This window comes from Elgaria multicarinata, chromosome 4 (genome assembly GCF_023053635.1).
Source record: "Elgaria multicarinata webbii isolate HBS135686 ecotype San Diego chromosome 4, rElgMul1.1.pri, whole genome shotgun sequence".
NCBI lineage: Eukaryota > Metazoa > Chordata > Lepidosauria > Squamata > Anguidae > Elgaria > Elgaria multicarinata.
In genome coordinates, this window is record NC_086174.1 from 129,649,998 (window position 1) to 129,675,442 (window position 25,445).

The window sequence follows — 25,445 nt, forward strand, 5'->3', positions numbered from 1 at the left end:
AGACCTTCCGCAGCCCCAGCCTGAGGCTGGGGCTGCGGAAAAACCAGGCCATAAGCGAATCCGCTTATGCCGGGTTAAGGGAGGCTTTAGCCTGGCCTGACCCCGGAATCCCCTGTGCGTCATCTGGATGCACAGGAGGGAGACCAGGCCTCATACCGGGCTAACGCCTGGTGTAGCAACAGCCTAATAGAAGAAAAAGCTTTAGCTAAGATGAGGCAGATCAGAAACATTCCGAAATGCACACAACTTATCATTATTTAAAGTCCAATAAAAAAGTGGTAAGCAGGTTCCTCTCAAAATAACAGTAAATATCAAAGATTCATATTTACTTAATGGTTGCATCACGTCTCCTTTTTTAATACGGTTTTCTTCCGGGGTTTCCCCCTCCATTTCCTTAGTGAGTTGAGCAATGGGCACTTTCACCATGTCTGTGTATTGTCGTGCTCTTTCAGCTCATGTATCTTCTTACGTGGAGCGCTACTATGCCACTGAAATCTCCTGCCCTGCCCTGCCCTGCCCCCTACGTTCTCCTTCCCCCTACAGCTATTTTTTTAATGTATTTATTTCTGTGCAAATACAATAGTGCAGCATCCTGAAACTGCACAATTTTGGTAAAACAACACACTACACTTACCCCTAAGATCATATTAAACAAACTCCAAGGAAGGGAGGCCATTTGTTGGAAGCAGGAGGGAGTGCAAGGGCCAAGACTGTTGCTGCCCCTTGGCTTGGGAAAGGTTTACAGGGAAGGAGGAGCAAATGTTTGTTTTGCTCATTTCAAAGGGTGGGCAGATGAACAGTCATTTTAACTAATTCCTTTTGCAAAGGTGGTCAGGTCCCCTCCTTTGCTCCAAGGTAACCAAAATGTTCACATCTGTGATTTTTTTTAAGATAAAGAGATCAAACTTGGCATGGTGATAACCCTTAAGAAGAGCTTTAGCCACCCCAAATTTGAATCAGATCCATCTTGATTTTAAAGAATTTTTAAAATGGAAATTAACAAAAATGCTTACATCGGTGTAATTTATAAAGATAAAGAGATCAAATTTGGCACAGTGATAGCTCTGACGGAGGGCTTTAGCCATGCCAAGTTTGAATCAGATCAGTTCATCCCTTGAGTTTTTAGGATTTTATTTTAATTTCCACCCTTAAACCCTTTCCCCATAGTCCACCAATGCGAAAATCCATCTATCTGTAATTCTGGTAGGCTGAAATGGTGTAATGATGCAGCCCTTGCATGTCCATGGACTGGTCTACCTATCCTCATTTGATCAAAGTATTGTTGCACTGTAACACTTAGGAGAAAGTGGGAAAGAGAGAGAGGGAGAGAGAGAGAGAGAGAGAGAGAGAGAGAGAGAGAGAGCACACAATGCTTTCCCTAGGATTCTTATAAACTGAGTTGGAGGACCAAAATGTCATGTTTCTCTGAAAACTCCTGCTTTCGATGGGAGGCAAATGACGAGGCCTGCTAGGTAATCCACAAAGCAACAAACATCTCTTCCACCTAATCTCTTGGAAACTTCTCCCTAGGCAAAACTATGCAATCTAAGTGAGACAATTGTCCAACCAAGCAGAACAGAAAGCCTTTCCCCAAACTCCCGCAACTTCAGAGAGCCTGGTGCAGAGGCAGATTCTGGCGCAATTCTAGCCGGATTGACCTTCTCACAGTGTGATGAAGAGGAAATTTCTCCAGGTTCTCCATATATACAGATGACACCTGCTGAAATTCCCTTTTCAATACAACTGTTAAAGATATGGGAGCCCTGTCCTCCTTTTCATATGGTCACCCGATATTTCCACACTTCAAAAAGCTTCACCTGTTGATTTCTATACATCACTACACTCCTTTTAAATGGACAAGAGCAAGCCAGGTTGTTGTTTTGTGGGTCAGCTGGCAACCCTAGTCATACATCCTGATAGACTGCAGTCCATCTTCAAAGTATTTACTATGTGCACAACTATATCTTAGCACGATATTATTATATCTTCATGCTCAATCTGACCACCACCCTGCTTAATTTCACAATTATCAAATGAGGTTTCAACCCTTCCTGTTGCACATTTTTTTCCCTTGCTCAGTTCTGTACTAAACAAGGCTATTGCACATCTAATCAAGCCAGGTGGTGTTTCCATGACAACCCATTCTGCACATGGGCTGATCATAACTGCATCTTTTTCTTTAGTGGAAGAATCCAGGCAGTTAATGAAGCAAGAGAAGTGGCATCTAGAAAAGGAAGTGAATATTCTGCTCTAAAATCCGTTCAAGTAATGAGAGGATGCCCTGTTCACCACAAGAGGCAGAACAGGTCCTGGTTAGTTAATCACAGTTTCTGATTGGGTGGAATCCTTGGTGAAGATAGGTTCAGGGAAGCAACAGACTCAGTAGTGAGCTACACTGTGCAAATCCAGGGGATGAAATAATAACAATAATAACCATAACAGATTTGGGAGAGAAAAAATGCAACTCTTGAAATAAAATTCTTGGCAATACTTATTACATTGGGTGATTAAATATTAATACTAATTTACTGGTGGTGGTGGTGGTACTATTGCTACTACTATTAAATCTGATACCACTTTGCCACAAAGATCCAGGTGTTTTTTTAATAGAAAACAATATATATATATATATATATATATATATATATATATATATACACATACACACACATACACACACCTCTATAAAAGCAGAATAAAAATGTTGCATAAAATGAAGTTACTGGGCAATATCCAGCTGGGTCATTTCGCTAGCGGAAACTAGATTCTGAACTATGCTCAATAAGAGAATCTGACTAAAGTTACAGTTGCACAACCTGTTATACAAGAAGTTGTGTAAAGTGGTTGCCCTTTAAACTGTTGTGTAACCAATAGCAGCACAATGCTTGAACAAGCTGTTGTGCAACCAGTTGTGCTTTATACTTGTGCAATCTTTTGTGGCACTTTACTCTTGCACGATCCAGGGATGGACAGACTACCCTCGTCCACGCTGCTTCTCGGACCCCTGCCAGAGGCATGACCCTGCTCGCTGTGTGCGCCAAGATGCCAGGTGGTCCTTGGGCACCCACCAAGCCACCATTGTGCTAAATTGGGCAAGTGTGGCAGTATGCATACTCCATTCTGGGGGGCTGAACTGGCAAGGAAACACTGATCTTCTAGCCCCAAAGGATGCCCATGTCATCTTTAGCAAAATCCATTGCACTACCGGTTGCGCATACACTTGTGCAACCAGTTGTGCAAGTGGTTGCACAATGCTCCGCTAGCACTATTTGAGTTTGCGGAATGACATCGTTGAATACTGCCCCTTGTTTCACCCAGTTAACATCATAAGCTTTGTCAGATGAGCATTTTATTGCACAGTTATTACTCCCCACTTACGGATGTTTGTGGGTCCTTTTGATGACAACATCCACCTCCCATGCATCTTCCGCTTCTTGTTGCCTCCTTTCCGTCACAAAATAGACCCCTTTAAATCCGATGTGTCACCATTTCCTGCTGTGTGCAGGAAAAGTGGAATGGCCACTGAATGGGTCACATGGTCATTGTTTACTTCCTCTTTCTTCCCCTGTGTGAAGAAAGAGGAAGTATCATGGGACAGAAGCGAGGGGGGAAGCGACAGTAAGGAAACACAATCTCCCCCACCCCATCTGATGATGCTCCATGTCTACTTTGACTCTAAAACTGTTCTCCTATATACACTTAATAGAGAGCAACCCCCTTTCACTCATTTCCAAGTAAACATCCACAGAATTTCACTCCCTGGGTTTGTATTGGGTGGTGTTTTTTTTATGTTGTTGACTGCATATCAGGCTGAGATGTAGCTGCTTTACCTAACTGTGAAACTTACCATGACCTGCTGTCTTCATGTAACATGTTGATCTAGAAAAAGAAATGAAGTACTAGCAATGATGTCTTTATCCTTGGCTGAACTCATCGATGCACAAGTGCTTGAAGGGAAATGTGAATGTTAGATTTTCTTCTCTCAATGCCAGAGCAGAGATTTTGCCTATCTCTGTGTCGCCTTCAGGCTACCACCAGAGACTGCTGGAAGAAAATCACCTACTGTGTCATTGTTGTTGTTGTTGTTGTTATTGTTGTTGTTGTTGTTGTTGTTGTTGTTTTAAAAGTAAGGGGTGCCCTGTGCCCTGAATAGATACAGCATGGATTTAAATTGTGCACATAATCTTAGTAGCTTACCCAATTATTATTTTTATTTGAAAAAAAGAAAGAAGAAGTCAGAAATGCACAATAAAAACACCTCTCTCATGCAAGAATCCATAGACGACAGAGACGACAACAGAGACCTTTAGCAAGGAATGATACCCAATGAAAGAAATCACCTCTTCTTACGTAGTAAAGGGTTTTTCATGCGATTTCTTTTCATGTGTGAGCTTTGGTGGTGTGGGGAAAAAGAAATTCATGACTACAGCATATTGAACTGAATGGAAATTTCCAAAGCTTTTCTGAGATACTAGGAGCAGACTTCATTGTGTGTACCTTTCAACACGATGTTTGTACGTGTGTGTGTGTGTGTGTGTGTGTGTGTGTGTGTATACGTACCTTATGCCTTGTTTAGATAATATTAGGTTGTAGAACAGTTTTTTTTTGAAATCTCAAATATCCCAAAATCTCAAGCTTGCTTTGACATGAAGAAAGAAATCCTTTTTGTGAATTAATTAAATTAATTGTAGTTCACTTAATCAGCCACTCTCTCTCTCCCAGCCTCAGCGCAACAACAATGTTATCCATAGTTATATCAGTGTGTTTCGTGTTCCCTTGCTGCTACCAGCTTTTTAATTAAAGCAGGACTTATTATGCTGGTTTGCACGTAACGCTAACTCATAGTTTATTTAACCCATGGTTTGTTGCCCTAGTGTGCATGGTTTTTCTAGCAGATGACTGAAAAACAGTGGCATCTTTTCTCAATCCCTGGGTGTTGTTTCCCTTCTATTTCACCCACTCCCTCTCTATATTCCAAATACCTTTATGGTGGTGTAGTGCTGGCATGTAGAGTGACTGTTGGTTTTATTTTTACCTGTCTTTTCCTCTACCACTGCAGTTTGGCAAAATTACCCATGAACAACCCATGGTTCTGGGTTTGCACATGACAAGTCATGGTTTAAACAACCTAGAGTTTGTAACCCAACATACCATGGGTTCTATTTCTAGGTTGAACCTAACACACCATGGTTTGTTAGCGTTGCTGCACACACATCACAACAACTAAAAATCAAAGAAACATACCCTAGGTTAGTGTTATGTGCAAACCAGGCCATTCATTCCACCACACCATCTCAAAATCTTCCAGTTTATCAGAATTTTTAACAGAATTATTCCTCTGTCCTACTTTTTTTGTAAAAAAATAATAATAAATAAGGGTCAATTAAATAAAAGAAGTGGCTATTTCAGATTGATATGCTGCACATAACTTTTTTATTTTAAATTCTAAAATGCAGGTCTGTAATGGATGATAAAGGCCTTAGCTAGACCTAAGGTTTATCCCGGGATCATCCCGGGGTCATCCCTGTCTGTTCCCAGGATCCCCTGTGTGTTATTTAGATGCACAGGGATGACCCTGGGACAATCCCGGGATAAACCTTAGGTCTAGCTAAGGCCCCAGTCTTTGTAAGCAGCAGTATTCACTGAAGTCACTGACAAGCCACTGTGCAATCACTGTTAGGGTTGTCCGTCTAGCTCTAATCACATCTAGGCCATAGCTAGACCTAAGGTTTATCCCTGGATCGTCCAGGGGTCAAACCTGTTCATCTAGGTGACACACAGGGGATCCAGTGCTCAGGCAGGGGCGAACCCTGGATGATCCCAGGATAAACCTTAGGTCTAGCTGTGGCCCTAGTTATCAGTGATTATGGGTGGAGATGCACATTCAGATGTGTTCCCTTATCCACATCCAGTTGAAAGTAATGCAACATGGCTAAATCCATTCAGATCTCATCCCAATCCACTAAGTAATACCCATGCAGAAGCCTGTTTCCATATATGGACTCCTTATCTGAATTGGACCTCAAGGCAGAAGCTGAATAAGCAGTTACTCCAGCTTCTCATGATACAAAGTACCTGAAAACTGTGGTCAGAGGCTACATGCAGCTCATTTATTGAATTAGCAAACTTATTGTGTCCATCATGAATTTTAGGGGGAAGTGAAACTACATCACTATTCGTGATACAGCTGACAGGTTGCTGGGGTTGTGGCTTGCTATCACAGTTGTATCTCATATTCTTAGGCCAACGAACTATAAAATCCCATAACCGTAAAAACATAATCAAATCAACAGAACCAATTAAAGCAATAAAACAACAAGCCAATGTATAAAATAATTTAAGAAAAACACTACCTTCATTCTGCCTCCACCAGCCACAAGGCCTTCATAAACTTAACTTAATCTAATTAAATATCAGAAAATTCTAGATTCATGGTCACCTGACAAGTTCAGCTGTACTTTCTATGGATAGTATCCAATGCTAGTCCTGTATAGAGTAGCCTCATTGAAATGAATGGGACTGAAGATAGCCATGACTAACTTAAGTTCCATTCATTTCAATGGGTCTACTCTAATTTATTTATTTATTTATTGTATTTCTATACTGCCCAATAGCCGGAGCTCTCTGGGCGGTTCATGTTATGCAGAGCTAACATTGGATACTACCCCATATGTGCTCCAAAGGGAACTTTCATCACTTATCAAAACACAAAAGGGAGGAGGAGAGGGAAGAAAGAGAATTTCCATTTTAGAGGTCATAGATATCAAAAATGTTGACCTTTTCAGCCTGAGGGCCAAATTCTATTTCTTAGAAGCTCTTGGGCCACATTCCAGTCATGGGTGAGGCCCAAGGCAAAAGGAGCAGGGCCAACAACAAAGATGGCAGCCTATTTTAGTGTAAAGCTCTTACTTAGGGTGACCATATGAACAGGAGGACAGGGCTCCTGTATCTTTAACAGTTGTATAGACAAGGGTATTTCAGCAGGTGTCATTTGTATATATGGAGAACCTGGTGAAATTCCCTCTTCATCACAACAGTTAAAGCTGCAGGAGCTAGACTAGAGTGACCAGATTTAAAAGAGGGCAGGGCACCTGCAGCTTTAACTGTTGTGATGAAGAGGAAATTTCACCAGGTTTCCCATATATACAAATGACACCTGCTGAAATTCCCATTTCAGTATAACTGTTAAAGATACAGGAGCCCTGCCGTCCTTTTCATATGGTCAGTACTGCCAGTAACTAAGGGCTCATCTACACCAAGCAGGATATCCCACTATGAAAGTGGTATATAAAATAACAACAACAACAACAACAACAACATATTTCTTACCCAACTCTCCACTTGGATCAAGGCAGGGAACAGCAGTGAATATAAAATACATTAAAAACTGATTAAAAACATAGCAAACATGATTAAAACATCCTTAAAACATCCTAAAAACCTTCTAAAATTTCACTGGATAGGCCTGGCAGAAGAGATCAGTCTTGATAGCTTTCTTGAATGCTAAAAGATTGTTAAGTTGACAAATCTCCTCTGGCAGGCCATTCCACAGTCTGGGAGCAGCAGAAGAGAAGGTCCTCTGGGTACCCATCAGCCTAAACGGCAGGAGCCACATTTTATAGCAGCATTGAAATGCACTGACAACTGTTGGGGCCTATTGACACATACTATATACCGCTTTCATATTATTATTATTTATAATAATATTATTTATTACCATCTTTCTTCAATTGTAAAACACCATCGATTGTAAGACACACAGTAATTTCAATACCATCAACAGAAAAAACAACCCTAAGACACACCCACAATTCTAAGACGCACCCCATTTTTAGAGATGTTTATATGGGGGGGGAAGTGCGTCTTAGAATCAAAGAAATAGGTAATACATTTATTTTTTACCTGCCTTTCCCTTTGGATTGAGGCAGGGAACAACATTAGTACAGGAATCAACACATCTCAAAATTCTTTAAGAGCTTCGGTTATTGGGCGGTATAGAAATGCAATAAATAAATAAATAAATTTACATTGATCTCGATAGGCCTGCCAGAGAAGGCTCATCTTCAAAGCTGCCTTAAAATCAAAAAGAGAGTTAATTTTACGAATCTCTTCTGGCAGGCCGTTCCACAATCCGGGATCCTGCTTAGTTTAGATGTGTCATGGGCCCCAACCATTGTCAATGCACTTCAGCACCACTATAAAGCAGTAGAGTGACTCCTGCCTTTTATATAACACTTTCATACCACTTTTGTAGTGGAATATCCTGCACTACGTCTAAGTCTCCTGCTAGACCTACCTTAAAATCTGGGTGAGAGGAGGGGAGAGCCCACGATGCAACTATCGCAGGCTTTTGCCCTAGTCTAGATGTCAGGTGCAACGAGCTAAAGGAAAGACCCGTCACGTCCGCCATTTTTTAAAAAAAGATTTAAAGGGCCGGCTGTGCAGGAATGCACAAACAAGGAAAGGTAAGTGGTTTTTTTAAAAAAGATTTCCTTGCTCCCCCTGCCCCCAATGGGCACAGCACTCCTGGGGAGCACTGCGCCCCGTGCGCGGCTTCTCCTGGCTATGCGTGAGTAATTGCACTAAGCCGGGAAAAGCCAAGGAATGGGCTACACACTCGCGGTCTCAGGCTCAGCCCAAGACTGTGGGAAAAATCGGGCTGAAAGGGGTAGGCTATATCCCGGGGCCAGGGAGGGTTGATCCCTCCCTGAGCCCGGGATCCCCTGTGTGTCATCTGGATGTACAGGAGCAATCCGGGGTATCAGCCCAGGATATAGCCTGGTCTAGCAATGGCCTTAGGAGAGGCATTTCAACCTTTTAAATTTGGGGGGAAATTATGCAAAATTTGGAAACCACCAAATGATTGGTGGGGGGGGGGAAGTGTGGGGTCATGGGAATGATGTGTGACCCAATGGGGAACCTTGAAGGGATGAACTGGTAGCTGAGGAGGGCCAAATTTGCCCCTACCCAGGCCTGAGGTTCTGCACCTTGTTGTAAACACCTGGCAGAATCATACAATCAGATTTAATGTGACCTGACTAAGATCAACTATGCTGGTTTTAAATATAAATTTTTACAGTTAGTGACATTTAAAGTGGAAGGCAGTGGTCTTCTGTCACCTACTTTGTGTCAAACATTATGAGCCCATCATGGCGGCATTATATCCCTCCTGAGCATTTAGACCTCGTAGGACACACTTGGCATTTGTTGCAGTGTTTTGGAGAACAAAGAATAAAAATCAGGGAATAACACCATGAAAGTGGTATACGGAATGTGGAATGTGCCCCAATGGTTATCAGGGCACTTCATATAACACTATAAAGCAGTAGTGTAGATCTAGCCCTTCAGGTGGGACTTAATTTGTGGGGGGAGAGGAGTCATGCCATCCAGCTCAAACTATTAACTACTCCTAGTGCACCACCAAAACTTAACCTTCAGCCTGGTTAATATAAAGACTACCATGTTTCTCTTTACTTCTGTTCTCTGCCTCCCAGAGGTCCTGTGAGTTCCATTAGGGCTGGAGAGAAACTTGAGAAACTGCTGGATTTTATATTTTTAAACATGGGGGAACAGCTGCTTTTGCTGTCCCAGTAGCCCTGAAATCTTGCCTTGAATCTAGTGATGCTGTTTTAATTATTACTGCATAACCCTTCCTACATTCCATCTTAAGGATGTTATGAATGGACTTTCGGACAATGACATAGTGGCCAGTTTCTTCTCCCCACTTCTTTGTTTTGTTTAAAGTCCATCCTGATGAAGAATTCTGGAGAACTTGAAAGCTTGCTGATACTCTTTGACATTTTGGTTGGTCCTGATAAAACCATTACCATACTGCAGCTTTTGAACCCCGATGTGCTCGGCTGTAGTTAATTTGACCATGTGCCAGAATAAGTGGTGATTATAATCTTTGCAGAAATACCTGAATGACGAGGACACAGAACTGAGATAATAATAAAGCAGTATTTGGAATCATGTGCTAAGTCCACAGAGTTAAAATAATTGTGTCCTGTGGCTCGGGTCTGACCTCAGACCCACTACAGTGCAACTCCTGAGAGGATTTTATGGAATTATAACATTTTCTTCTTTGAGCACACTGTGACTTAGTGCCTCCCACAGTAAATCAAATGCTGCCTCTCCCGGTTCTAATAGATGTTTCCACACATGAAAAATAGAGCTGCAATTTTGTTGACACATCTGAGTTTCAGCCACTGACATCAAGACTTTTTTTTCCTGAAGCCAGCTAATAACCACTGAGGTTTGGTTGCAGGTTGAATGGGGAGGATTTTTATTTTATTTTTTTGCCATTTCCATGGCTTTCTGTAAAACCAAGGACATTTAAGGGCAGCAAGCTTCTGTCAAGTGGTCATGTAGCCTTTATGTTTCTTACTCTGCTGACTTTGACAACTGTACATGTGTTACCAGAACAAAAACAATCTTGACTTTTTGCTTCTTTCAGTAAATTGAAGTGGAGATTTCAGGCTGCTTCCAGAAGTTCTACTAAGGGCAGTTTTAGGGCTGCCCTATCATCTGAAGCTGAGATATTAAGACTCAGCGTGCAGAGCCTTGTATTAGATGCGGGATGCCCGGAAGCCAAAAACAATAATTCCATCAGTTAGGAAACAAATTTCATTATGCAGACATTGCCTATCTAGCTGAAGCCCAAAAGAAAAAGAAAAAAAGTTCAAATCTGAACATTGGGTGTACATGTGCCATATCAGAACATGTAGATTTATAATGTCTATTTTTTTTCATTCCAAATTATATAACTGTATGAGCTGGGGATGCCCAGATTTCAAGAAATGCCCAGATTTCAAGAAATCCATCCCAAGGGTATTTTGTGGATTGTGTGGTCTCGTTCATTCTGGCATCTGAATGTTGATGTTGTGCAGACTTCTACTGTTACTTTCTACTGTTAGTTTTACCCTACCCTGTGCCTGCTTACCCTACCCTGTACCTGTTTGCATTCTCTTCCCTTCCTTATTGTTTTACTATGATTTTATTAGATTGTAAGCCTATGCGGCAGGGTCTTGCTATTTACTGTTTTACTCTGTACAGCACCATGTACATTGATGGTGCTATATAAATAAATAAATAAATAAATAATAATAATAATAATAATGGCATCTGTTCACAGATAGATTTGATTCGCCACCCAGAAAAATACACAAATAATTCCGCAGGGAGGTTCACAATTATTTATGTAGTTTAAATTAGTATGTAAGAATTACGATATTGCCCTCCATTCCATACATTTTTTTTTTCAAATTTTATTTTATTTTGAATTTTTTGAAAAATAACACTCTACTTCCTCCCCCACCCTCCTACATGCAATAGTCCAAGCATCCAGTAATTATAATAAATCACGGCAGAAAAATACAAAATACATAATTCACATGAACCAAAGAGACCGATATGCTACAGGCAAAGTGTTATGAAATTGAGTGTTACCAACCTACATAATAAATTTATACCAAGCCATAGCGAATGTATCATGTTCCCTACTTCCTTTTGCCAATTGTAACTTGTGTGTTAATTTTTCAGTTAAGGCGATCTTCCAAACCCAAGTCCACCAGGCATCCAATGAAACTCCTTTTAGGTCCTTCCAAAATTGAGCAATGAGTAGTCTGGCTGCCACCAACAAAAATCCAGCCAATGGCTTAAAGGAGCAGTTTTTGTTGTTTCCCAGAAATAGTCCTAATAGTGCCAACTCTGGTGTTCTCTCCAACTGCTGTCCAAGAATCTTATCCATTTCACCAAAGACTTCAGTCCAAAACGTTGCCAATTTTGCACAGGACCACCACCTATGCTCCATTCCATTCAACTTTCCCCTATGTGTATGCTCAGGGGTGACATTCCAGTGGTGGGTGGGGACAAGGGGAAAGGGGGCAGGGCCAAAGCCAAAATGGCGTATACCCAAAATACCAAATCTACCAGCTTATTGTAGCTTGAAGCTCTTAAGGCCAGTAGCTAAGCCTAAGGAGAGGCATTTCAAATTTTTAGAACCGGATAAGGGCTGCATAAAAGCCAGGAAACTAACGAACAACCAGTGGTCTGGGGAAAGGGCATTGAGTCAGGGGAAGGGGGGATGTCCATTTGGGGAAACCTGGAGGGCCAGACTGGGAGCTCAGGAGGGCCGGATTTGGACCATGGACCTGAGCTTCTGCAGCTCTGCTCTAAATTGACTTTTCGCTCCACCCCTACCCACAAGGGTCTATGTTGGCACTGGGTTCACCTACAAAGCAGTAGTGTGGCTCCTGCCTTTTATATATCCCTTTCATATCCCTTTCATAGTGGAATATCCTGCTTGGTGTAGATGAGCCCACTGTTTCTAAATTCCCAACTCTTCCCACTCAGTAAATATAAATGTCCACTCCTACCGCTCTACGTTCCGCTTCAATGAGCTGTTAACTTAATTATCAAGCTCATCCAAAGTAGTTTCTCTGCTCCAGGAAGATATCAGCCAGTTAGATTTTTTTATTTGTTTTTTTAAATGTTTTATTCAGCAAAACTAATAGATAAAGCAATTTTTGCTCAGCTTTGCCCACACCTCTTCTCCCACACAACATACAAAACCTGCCAGAGGAGGCTCTTCTCCAATTTGTTAATTTTTTAACAAGTTCACAGAGGAAGATGAGAAAGTCCATTCAAAAGAGTTTAAGGGAAAAAGGTAATATGCAATGGCCTGGAATAAGCTGCATATATCTAAGCACACTGCACTCTCTTTTTCATAGTTCCACCATGTACCTGTGGACTGAGATCTTTCTCCCATCAATTGGTGGTCCCTCCTATACGCACACCACTCAACTCCTGTTTGCCGGATTCTATAGCCTGCTCTGTTTCTGTTTCTTGGCAATCCCTAGCTATATCCAATGGCTTCAACTGTGGATCCAGTATTCTTTAAATCAAAAGCTGGCAATCACAGACCAGCAAATAATTAGACTGGGTTGGCGCTCTTTAAATTATTTACTGTAAGAAAATCCATCAGGGCTTTTATTTCTTAACAAATCAATCCTGCTTTCTGTAAAAATTGAAGCGGTTTAGCCAGAAAAATGTCCTGGCCATAAAAATGTTCCGGTTTAAAATGGTTATCCTTTGCACAGTGCCTGTAATTTTTGGTATCTCGTTTGTGTATCTAACACATTTTAGTTAAACGGAGCATTGTATTTCAGCAATGGTTTTGCCCTCGACTTCAGCAACATCAAGAATTCAACCAGACATAATTGGCTTCCAAAGACAGCAACAAATATTATGGTAATGAAGGACAAACAGAGATTACTCCAACATGCACACAAATAAAGAATTGTTGACAAGTTGCTTAAGGTGTTTGCGAAGCTATAGGCAGCTATTTATAGAAGAAAATGAGCAAATAAAAAAGAAATGGGTTTTTTTGTGTGTGTGTTGGGGATTTAAAAATAAAAGAATGTAGCTGGCCCTGACGCTGAGGAAATGCATATTAAAGTAGAACAAGTGAGTATTGTGTACAGAGAGAAAATGCAATGTGTATCTGTGCATAATGTATCACGTTACTGATGCAAGCTGCCATGTATTCACAGTTTTTATTGTATGGGTTAGAAATTCCTTGTTTTATTTTATTTTTTCAATCCACTTTATTTTGGTAGAAGATAAATCTTCCAAAAATCTAGTGCTGGCCTGAATCCTGCCCCTTGTTTTCAGGAAGTTTCTCCCTGCGAAACAGGCGGTTTTTTCTGCCTCTTTCACAGGGAGAGGGGGAAATTAGGAGTATTTTCACCTTGAGGAGATGGCCACGGTTTCAGCACACCTTTTTTTAAGTGTAGGCAGTTGCTGACAAAACTTCTTGCTATTTTTTTTAGTTTTTCAAATGCCTCTTCCCTTGGCATTTGGATGAGCCCAGCCGTTCTTAGTGAGTACCTTTAGGAGACCATTTGACCCTACCCTCTCTAATAAGCATTTAGGAAGAACTCCTGGTCTCCAGAAAATGGTTAAAAGAATAAAAAGAAAAAAGGAAGACCCCTCAAGAACTGGCTACATTTAGAAAAGTATGTGGAAACACTGTTCCGCTCCCCAAGGAGAAATTTCCTTTCCCCCCACCCCCACCCCTAACGAAATGGAGCGGTTGAAAATTTTGGCACAGCACTACTGGAAACTATAGCTGTGTGCAAATGGCTGCTCAAAATTCAGCGAAGTGGCCTTTTATTTCTATGGGGTAGGAAAAGAAAAAAAATCTCAGGACTGCTCTAAGAAAAATACCTTCTGAGAAATGTTGGCTCGCCTCTGCTTGGCATTCTTTGGGGTTCAGCACTTTCCCTAGGGTCTTCCAAATGTTACATTTCTGAGAGGTGATTTTGGATGCTTCCTGTGGGAATCTACACTATTGTTATTAGAACGTTATGAATCAGCAACTGTGACTCAAATCATCACATGACCTGTATCTTCAGTTGTAATTGACTTGTACTTACCTCCTTGATTTCGTTGTCCCAGTTTGTTGTTGCTGAGTACTAGCGCTTATTTAGAAATCATGTGCCCTGTTCTAACGACGTTCGCTCTTCTCCAAAAATGTTGAATTGAGTGATCAGCCAATTGCTACCCTGGTTTCCACATGTTGGAAATTATGAGCATGAGCAGATGAGTTAGCAAAGGGGCGACAGGAAGGGAAGAAAAAAGGAAGTGGGCGGAGCAAACTGAGAAGCTCGCCTAAACACAGAGGAGACAGAGAACAGCTACAACGGAAGAACAAACAGTGTGCCCTGGATTAAGGAATTTATAACGTAAAGGGAAAACGTAAGTACCTCTAGATCCCTATAGTGTGCCCCGTGATTATCAAAACCAGCACAGACAGCAACGTTAGAAATGGACAATAACCACGTTATTAGACTAGTGTAGATCCAGCCCCTGTCTCTAATACAGGGGCTGATAATACCCCTCCTTCCTTGCAAGCCCTGTAGTAAGTGTGAGGGGGCAATGTTTGTGTCCACTTTCAGAGAATCAGTGGAGATAGTGCTGAGCCAAGGTCCAGATTCCTGGAAGTTTACTTCCCCCATGAAAGAGGCATCCATTGTTCTGTCTCATTGTTTTATAATGGCTGCCAGAAAGATAAAAGACAAGATACTTGTGCACACGTCTTGTCCTTCACCCAAGGTAAACTCAAGAAAGCCAAACCGAATCCATGAGAAATTCTCCAGAATTTCTTCACCAATGAATTTGTTTTCGAAAGCAATTTATTTTCTGTCAAATTGAAAGAGAATGGCCCCAAACATTTGGGAGAAATGTTTGTCACAACACTACTAAAAATGCTTCATGGTGCCTAAAGACGGCCTGTGAATGTTTGATTGGACTGATATTTAGTTTGAAAGAAATTGGCAATTAAAAATCAGTTTGTAAAAATGAGATTAGACGGACAATTCTTTTAGGCAATTTACATTTCATTAACAGAAACTGCCTTTTCTGTATAGATTTCTAAATAATTAAAGCATCCACCTCAATACATAAAATATTTAGAAATCTGTTTCAATAGCCTTAATTCAGGAAACAGCTGCTCAAAGGTTTAATTGCATTGGAGATTTTAATAGCTCTGGATGTGTAAACTTAAAAAAATAAAGAATTTATCTTTTACAAAAAGTATTCCAGGAGGAATGCATTTTCAGATAACTTTGTTATCCAGCCATAAAAGAGTCAGAATCTACTTCAGGTGCCACCAGAGACAGTGTTTCTGCTCCTCAGGGATAGTTCCAACTGAGGGGAAAATGCAATGTAATATTTTATTCATGTTGAATATTACTTTACTTCATAACACTTTTTTAAAAAGATGTCATTGGACCTAAGTAGAGTTTAGACTCTACAGTTTTTAAAATCATTGTGGATGCCAATGAATTTCATCCAATGCATATGAATTCCTTTGAAAATTTGAAATGTGCTACATAAAAGTTAAAAACACTTTTTACTGGGGCCTAAGTAGATGTGACAGGGGAAATCCCTGATTGGCTCACTGGGTATCTTTTGCTTTAATTTAGTGTAGCTGCACAAGGGCTGCTAGTTTTATTGAGGGACAGATACTGGGCACCTTTATTTGTACTGGGAAAAGGATTTTATGCACGCGCACACACACCAGCATGTGCTACCCTTCTCCCATAGCAAGCAGCTATAAGCATATTAAAAACTCAGGTATAATACCATGGCATTTGGTTCATTCTCCCCAATGGAGCTAATAAAGGGCTCCTTCACACCTACTTTTTCCCCCTTGATTTCCTCCACAATTTCTAGCTCAGTTTCATTAGCGTGTCAAACTAATTGCCCCTTTCACATGGGTTTGTGGTAATGTGCTATACTAATGAAACCTCTCTTTGTATGTTTGCTCTTCCACCCTGCCCCTTCTCCTTCCACTTCCAGTTCATTGGTTGTAACATTGTGATGGGCTCCCTCAACCACCACCCCCAACTCTGGGTTTGTTGTCTGGAGATTTACTGATTTAATGTTTCATTGTCTGAGTTCTATTTCTGCGAGCAATGAGAGTGGGGTTGGAGCAGTAAAAGTCCATTGAACCAACTCAGCACAAGTCCGTTGGTTCGACATGGAGCTGGAGGAAGAGAACCACCCCGCCCTCCCCTTTCATCAGCAAGTTCTCCCTTCAAACCACATGACCCCAGCAAAGGAAATAGCTAGAGGATTATTATTATTATTATTATTATTATTTATTTATATAGCACCATCAATGTACATGGTGCTGTACAGAGTAAAACAGTAAATAGCAAGACCCTGCCGCATAGGCTTACAATCTAATAAAATCATAGTAAAACAATAAGGAGGGGAAGAGAATGCAAACAGGTACAGGGAAGGGTAAGCAGGCACAGGGTAGGGAAAAACTAACAGTAGAAAGTAACAGTAGAAGTCTGCACAACATCAAGTTTTAAAAGCTTTAGGAAAAAGAAAAGTTTTTAGCTGAGCTTTAAAAGCTGCGGTTGAACTTGTAGTTCTCAAATGTTCTGGAAGAGCGTTCCAGGCGTAAGGGGCAGCAGACGAAAATGGACGAAGCCGAGCAAGGGAAGTAGAGGCCCTTGGGCAGGCGAGAAACATGGCATCAGAGGAGCGAAGAGCACGAGCAGGGCAATAGTGTGAGATGAGAGAGGAGAGATAGGAAGGAGCTAGACCGTGAAAAGCTTTGAAGGTTAACAGGAGAAGTTTATATTGGATTCTGAAGTGAATTGGAAGCCAATGAAGAGATTTCAGAAGCGGAGTAACATGGTCGGAGCGGCGAGCCAAGAAGATGATCTTTGCGGCAGAGTGGTGAACAGAAACCAACGGACTGATGTGAGAAGAAGGAAGGCCAGAGAGAAGAAGGTTGCAGTAGTCCAACCGTGAAATAACCAGTGCATGAACAAGCGTCTTGGCAGAAGAGACAGACAAAAATGATCGAATCCTGGCAATATTATACAGGAAAAATCGACAAGATTTAGCTACTGCCTCAATATGAGGAATAAAGGAGAGCGAGGAGTCGAAGATAAAGCCAAGGCTACGAGCTTCCTTGACCGGAGTAAGCGTAACATCATTGACAGTAAGAGAGAATGAGAGATGAGGAGAAGGTTTAGGAGGAAAAACAAGCAATTCAGTCTTTGCCATGTTAAGCTTCAAGCGACGATGAAGCAGCCAAGCTGAGATATCTGAAAGACATGCCGAGATACGATCGTGAACATCAGGAGAAAGTTCCGGAGATGACAGATATAGTTGTGTATCATCGGCGTACAGATGATATTGGAGGCCATGAGATTGAATAAGCTTGCCCAAGGGCAACATGTATAAGGAAAACAACAACGGGCCAAGCACCGAGCCTTGCGGAACCCCTACTGAAAGGGGAAAGGAGGAAGACGAGCTGCCATTAGTCAACACGCTGAAAGAGCGACCCGCTAGATAGGAGGCAAACCAGTTATAGACAGAGCCACAAAATCCAAGGTCATGAAGGGAATCTAAGAGAAGATCATGATCAACCGTGTCAAAGGCTGCAGTTAGATCAAGGAGAATAAGAACGGAATAATGGCCTTTAGACTTGGCAGTAAGGAGATCATTGGTGATCTTAGTAAGGGCTGTTTCGGTGGAATGCAGAGGACGGAATCCAGATTGAAATGGATCCAAAGGAGAGTTACTAGAAAGAAAGTCAAGACAGCGAGAGTAGACCGCACGCTCCAGGATCTTTGAAACAAACGGCAACAAAGAGACAGGTCGGTAGTTAGACAGAGATAGCCTATCAAGAGTAGGTTTCTTGAGAATGGGAGAGGATGGCACTACATGGCACTACATGGGGCCTGAAGGGCGCTTTAATTCATTTGGGGAAAATAATCCAGACTTTCCCCACTCTAGGAAAACACAAAAAAGGGAGGGGAAGAGGCGAGGAGTCTGTAGGACAGGCTCAACGTCATTTGAGTGCTATGCTGCAAAAACGCGAAGCAGGCATAATGAGAGTGATAAAACGCTGGTGTGATGGAGACCAAAAGCTACAGAGACAGGGGGCACAATTGAAAACAGGGAAATAGCAAAGGGGAAAAGGTAAGCCCTTCCCCCACCCCTGGAGTTCTACTTCTCCATTCAAATTAGCAGCATTCTGTGGGATATCCAGGGGTGTCTGAATACAGATCCCCCACATTGTGGCTTGCTTGCTCATCATAATGTTAATTCCCTGTGGCCAGGAGCTTTGTGGGCAACACTATGCATTTGAAAAAGGCATCAGTTCTGCGACTGAGAGTGATCCACTTGTGGCAAGAAAATATATGGATTCTGGGGATCATTCCCTCATGGCTAGTGACCCCTGTACCCCAACATACACACACATACACACACACACACACACACACACACACACACACACACACACACACCAGGCTGCCCTGAAAATTAGTGAAGCTACTTCCTGAAAAAATGGGACTTTTTTCTGAGGGCCAAAATAGTCATTAGCTTAAATGTCTGTCTAGTAGCTACTTCTTTTTTCATTTCAACTCTAGAGTAGGTTCCAGGGCCCTGATCCAGATATGGGGATAGGGAGACTGTTAAGAACTAGCTAGGGGGCCCTGCATTTAGACTAAAGTAAAAATGAAAATAAGGCATAGCTACTATACACACATTTAAGGTTATGTCTATTTTGGCCCTGAGATAATCCAGATTGAAATTTCTCCACCCTTATGACTTTGCTACCTCAAACTTCATAAAGCCTGAACCTCCCTTCCATGTTCCTATCACCTTTCTCTCCACTGATGCCCACCTATTGAGCTAGCATGGGCAGTGGAAGGCATCCTGGGGTGGCAGTGGGCTTGAGCAAGACCTGGAACCTAAGGGGTTATGGGAGGAGGAGCAAGGGGAGAACTTCTCCAGAAGCCCCCCTCACTACCAGACATTCTGGAGAGTCTTCACACAAAGCTACTGCAGCTACCGGACCAAAGGTCTCCACACCAGTTTCCTGGGTTCTTGTCTAGCTCTCAGGCACACCACACCCTGTCGCCAACAAGAGCAGGGGAGATGGCACACCAGGCAGGTGCTTCAGGGCTGCTGGCCACTTAGCTCCAAATGGCACCACCTAGGAGGAGTGGCACCACCAGGATGTGGGCAAATGTCTGGACAAAGCCTAGCTGAGAATCAGGAAGAGGTGGAGCCTCTAGCTCCTAGGTGAGCTCTCAGCCTGAACTCAAGCACTGCTGAAGCAACACCTTTCTCTAATCTCTTGTGCATGACCTTCCATGAACTGGGGGAAATGGACAAAAAGAAGTCAAGTCTCTCTCTCTCTCTCTCTCTCTCTCTCTCTCTCTCTCTCTCTCTCTCTCTCTCTCTTCCCCTCTCCCCCTCAGCACTGCTAAAGCTGACAGTACCAAACATCTTTTAACTAGTAACTGCCTGCAGAACCTTTTGCATAGTTTTGTACATTCAGGCCATTCACACATGCAAGAGTGTAACATTCGGTCTTCATGGGATTGCTTTTTGAAGTGACCCAATGAGTACATTCCTGTATCCCTCAACTGTGTTTCCTGAGTATGATATATATATATATATATATCTCCTCTTGTAATCTTCTGAAAATGTCGAATGCTATTTGGAATTGATTTTCAAATAAGAGTTATTCCACATGAGAAAATAAAAATAAAAATATGATTTCAGGTGGACTATGCACCACATAGCAGGATTGCACAACAAAATAGGTCAGACTCTGTGGCAGTGTTGATTAATACACACACCATGAGTGTGTACTGAACCATGGAGTGTGGCAGAGGCATACAGAAGTACATTAATCCAGCTATCATGGGGCGAGACAAAATTGTTTTGGTACATTTTTTTACCATGATTTACACAATTTGCACCTTCTGGACCAAACATGGAGTCAGATGCAATCTGCAGTGAAGCTAGCAATATGATTCAAGGACAGAAAAAAATGTGTATATTTGAAAAATGCACATAGGAAATGCATACTTTTGAGAAATGCACACCGATACACTTTAATCAATGGGAGAAGAATGCACACATTTTATAGATGCATGTAATAGATGCATACTTTTTTCGGGGGGGGGGGGAAACATATAAGAAAATATTCACAGATTTTCATGTGAAAAACAAACCAAAAACCAAAGCTCACAATCTGATAGGGACCTGAGTTGGACTGACCTTTGGGATGGAATTGAGTGGACTTTGGCAAGCTCAACTTTTGCTGATTTATTAATTTATTTATTATAGCACTTTTATCCCATCCTTTAGCCAAAGAAGGCTCTCAAGGTGGCTTACAAAAATATTTCTTAAGACAGTCCCTGCCCACAGGCTTACAATCTAAAAAACATGACACAAAAGGAAAGGGGATTGGGAGGGAAGAGGAAAAAGGAAAAAGAAGCAAATTTAGGAACTTTAGTTGCAAAGTTCAGCAGCTGCTTCCTTTCCTAGGCACGATGGAGAGGTGCCTGGCTGTCATTTCCTTTTCCTCTGATGACCTCAGCAGTGACATTTACACGTCCTTACTTGGGGCACCCTGTTGCTGCTGTATAGAGAGTAGCTTTTTATATAGAAAAATTATTTACATTTAATTTTAATGATTACATATCCCCGCCCCACCCCTATGTGCAAAAATGTTTTTGCATTCATGAAGGCACACAATCCTTTATGCATGTCAAAAGCTATTAACAGGGTCCTTTCTGGGCACAGGATGAGTATGGAGGGTGGGGTGGAGGCAGTATCCTATGTGTATCATGTGTGGTATGAACCATTCTGTTAAAAGCAGTCATAAGGAGGTTCAAATGTATTATTGAAATGGTATTATTGTGAGATACCTTCCTGGTTGCTAAGCATAAGCCTTGTTTGTGTGGCAGAGAGCTGAGGATGGAGGAGGGCAAGCATTCCTTACCTCATCTCAGGTTGACTCAGAAATTATCCAAGCTCTTTCCCAAAGATATCAGAACAAATTCAGATCATTTTCTGAACCCATCCGAAGGCTGGAAAAAGACCCACAACCACCCTCTCGCCACTAACCCCCCTTCCCCAAAGCACAATTAATTTTAATGGGTCTACTTTAACAGAGACTCTAAAAGAAAATTAATGAGAGACATTAGTCTATTCTAAGTATGACTAAGGGCATGTCTAGACGATGGGATATCATCAGGGATCCCCCCAGGATCATCCCTGTGTGTCCACATGATGCACAGGGGATCCCGGGGGCAGGGAGGGATGATCCCTCCCTTGCCCTGGGATAACCAGGACAACTTTAATCCCATTTTTTCCTACGATCTTGGGATCATCCCAAGACCACGGAAGGTGTGGGCCACTATCCCGGTTTCATCCCGGGTCCTCGTAAGTATCTATAAGGGGTGGGGTGGGAGTTGCAGGAAGGTTTGGTTTTAAAAAAATACCTTTATCACTGGAGCGCTCCTGTGCTCATTTTCAATAGAAAAAAATTAACAAAATGGCGGGTGCAATGTGTAGACTGAGGGAGAGGATCTCGCAACCACCATATCATGAGATTCTTCCCCTCCACCCCCCTGGTGTAGACACGCCCTAAGTCTGGATTCCTCCTCCTCCCTCCCTTCCATATATGAATCCACTCAACTACATGGGTGAACTGATTATTATTTTTATAAAGTTCAGCCAAAGGCTGAGTAAGTCATACTCCTGATAAGTTTTAATCTTGTCAGGATCTCCTTGTCTTTGTGATATAGGTTACATTACAAAAGTTACATCCTAGCCTGTATTGAGGCCCTTTCCTGCTTGAGATTGCTTCGCCAAATGATTTTTTCAGCAGCTGCTGCTTTAAAAGTTACAGTTTGTAAAAATGGTCCATTTCTGACCTGAATGATGTGTATTGGTCTCTTTGGTCAGGTTGCCATGAGGGTGGTCTGCTGGCCTTTGTCATGTTCACACTTGAAGCAAAAGAGTCAGGTGATTTTTAATGACATCCACGGATGGAGGTTGAAGGGCACAAAATGGCACCCTCTACTGTTGGCTTTACTTACAGGGAAAGGCCCCAGCCCAGGAGGGCAGTGGTGGTGGAGTAGGGGGAGAAGGGAATATGAGAGCTTGGACACAGAACATTGCTATTTAGAAACATAAAAAGAAACAACACGGAAAGCGCTCATAAATCCTGCAATGCCATTCCTATAAGATGTGAAGCAAATTATTCTGACCCAGCACAAATGCATATTCACAACACATTAAATATAGCCCAGAATAAATCCTGAGCCCTTGAAATAGAAGTACAATACAAAATCCATGGAGGCAATAAGCAACATAAAAATAGTTTATGTACACATTAATGGCACTCATTGATTAGCCTTCCAGGCAAGTCCACAGGCACATATCATCTTATCATAAATAAAGACATTATATTTTGCTATGAAATTTCAAATATACCAGGCACAAGGCAATATGAGCATCTCACAGAAAAAACCAAGATCTCATTGAAATGAATGATCGTGGTATGAGAGTATTATGCTATCCCAAAGAATCTGATGATAGTAAATGGTCCTTGAAAAATAAATGTACAATGGAACATACTCCTATGTAAGTGTGCATTGGCTTGCAGCTGGGCTGAACAGTCCTAACTTGGGAGTGGGGAGGGGCAGAGAGATCAAAATGTGGTAGACTTGTCTCTTCCAAAATGGCTTGCACCATTTGGGGTTTCCCCCTCCTTTTCAGGGTTTTTGTTTCTCTTTGGTAATTTCCCTCCCATTGATTTCAATGGAAGGGAATTTATGAATGCTAGCTCCATAGAATCTGGGGATCCTATGGATCTAAATGTCCTCCCAATTCATCCACAGCCAATCTGAAATGCCCGTTTTTGCCTCTTCTGACAATGGTGCTTTGAAGTCAGAGAGGCAAGGGCAGTGGAGGTTTCTAGAGAAGCTGGGTGGGGGCACCTGAGGGTGGACCTCTCTCTTCAACATTAGTGATGGAGATCCAAACTATCCCTGTGGTCCCTGGGACTCCCTCCATAGGATTGCAGCCTTAATGTATTGCTAATCTCAAAGTGTTTTCAACTGAGAGGGAAGACGAACTTGGTAAAGGAGAACAGTTTAGTCAATTCTCTTGATTTTACTGCTCCAGTCAAGCGATTCAGCTACATTTTATTATATAGCTAGAAGGAACAGATTAATATGCACAAAGGAATATATGCACAGATCTCTAAAGAAATTAATGGAAATGGTCTTTTAGGTGACAAAGTGGGGTTAGATCATGTCTTTTGGATTTAGCACATAATTTTACCTTTAAAATTTTATAAGAATATAATAAATGTCCAGCTTGCATTTCCACCACCTTTTGATCTAAACTATATTATGCTGGTACTTTTGGTCATGCCCCCCTTTGATTTCATACCCACCCACCACTGGAATGAAAACTTCCCTGAAACTGAATCCGGTCCTAAGGCTGAAAGAGGTTCAATGCTCCCTGGTTTAAAATGAAATGGCTTGGGATCCAAATACCTGAAGGAAGGCTTCCCCTTATACTAATTGCCTGTGCCTTAAGATCTGCGCTTGAGCCTTTTCTCCAAGTACCTTTCCAGGAGAGGCATATTATATGGCAATAAGTGACAGAGCCTTGTCAGTGGTGGTGCCTTGACTCTGGAATACGCTCTCCATTGAGATAGGACTAGCTGCAACATTACAATCCATTCAGCACCAGGGCTAGATCTACGCTGCTGCTTTATAGCAGTATTGAAGTGCACTGATAACTGTTGGGGCCCATTACACATTCCATATACCACTTCCATATGCCTCAGCTAGACCTACTTTATAATCCAGGACAGAGGAGGGAAGATCTCATGTTGTTTTTAACGTGAGATCCCTCCTCCGTTTACACGTGAGGTTCGACGACCTCAAGAAGAGAGGCGTCATGCCCACCATTTAAATTTTTTTTTAAGGAGAGCAGTGCACGAATGCTTGTGCGCTGAAAGTAAATGGTTTTTTAAATTTAATTTAGTTTCCCCGCTTCCCCCACCTTAACCCCGATGGGCGCAGCAAGTGCTGTGCCCCGTGCGCGGCTCCCAGCTCTGTGCGAGGAATCTCGCAGAGCCAGGTCAAACCACAGCAAAGGGCAAAATGTTCCACGGTCTCGGGCTCAGCCCGGGACCATGGGAAAAGTGGGCTCAAAGGGGAGGGCTCCATCCCAGGGCAAGGGAGGGATGATCCCTCCCTGATCCCGGGATCCCCTGTGCATCATGTGGATGCACAGGGACAATCCCGGGGTTCGCCCTGTGCGTCCGATATCCTGCTTTTTATTCTGCATTATCCAAAACGTACTGCAACAAATGCCATTGTATGTCCTATGAGGTATAAATGTGCAAGAGGGATAATAGTGTTACCATGATGGAATTGTAATGATTTGATACAAGGTGTCCAGCTGCTCTTTGGATTTTTATTATTATTATTATTATTATTATTATTATTATTATTATTATTATTATTAATTGGCTAGTGACCAAGCTCTGACAATACTGAAGCAGGCCTTGAATAGGAGGATGACATGTTTCTTATAACATCTGCTTGTATAGGAAATCCTCAGATTGTGAGAGGGTGAGCCATAAGTGGTAGTGGGAGGGTGGGTGACAGTAAATGTCATCTCCATATAGTTCATAATAGGAGGTGAAAAAGGATGAGAAATATGGTTCTTCAGTACACTTCAAGAGCAGTCTTGTTACTGGTGCAATCCTTTCCAGAGATATAGGTCTTAGCTAGACCTAAGGTTTATCCCGGGATCATCCCGGGGTCATCCTTGTTTATGTAAATGACACAGGGTATCCCGGGAGCAGGCAGGGACAACCCTGGGATAAACCTTAGGTCTAGCTAAGGCCATAGACTGAGCTATGGGTTGCCCACCACCCACCATCCTTACAATTGCATAATGTTGTGAAGCAGAAGTTTGAAAATATGCTATTCTTTTCTTTTCATTTTTTTGCAAAGAGAAACAAATTGGATTTGGAAAATAAACCAGCTAATGTATTTTTGTGTTTATATATGTTGTTG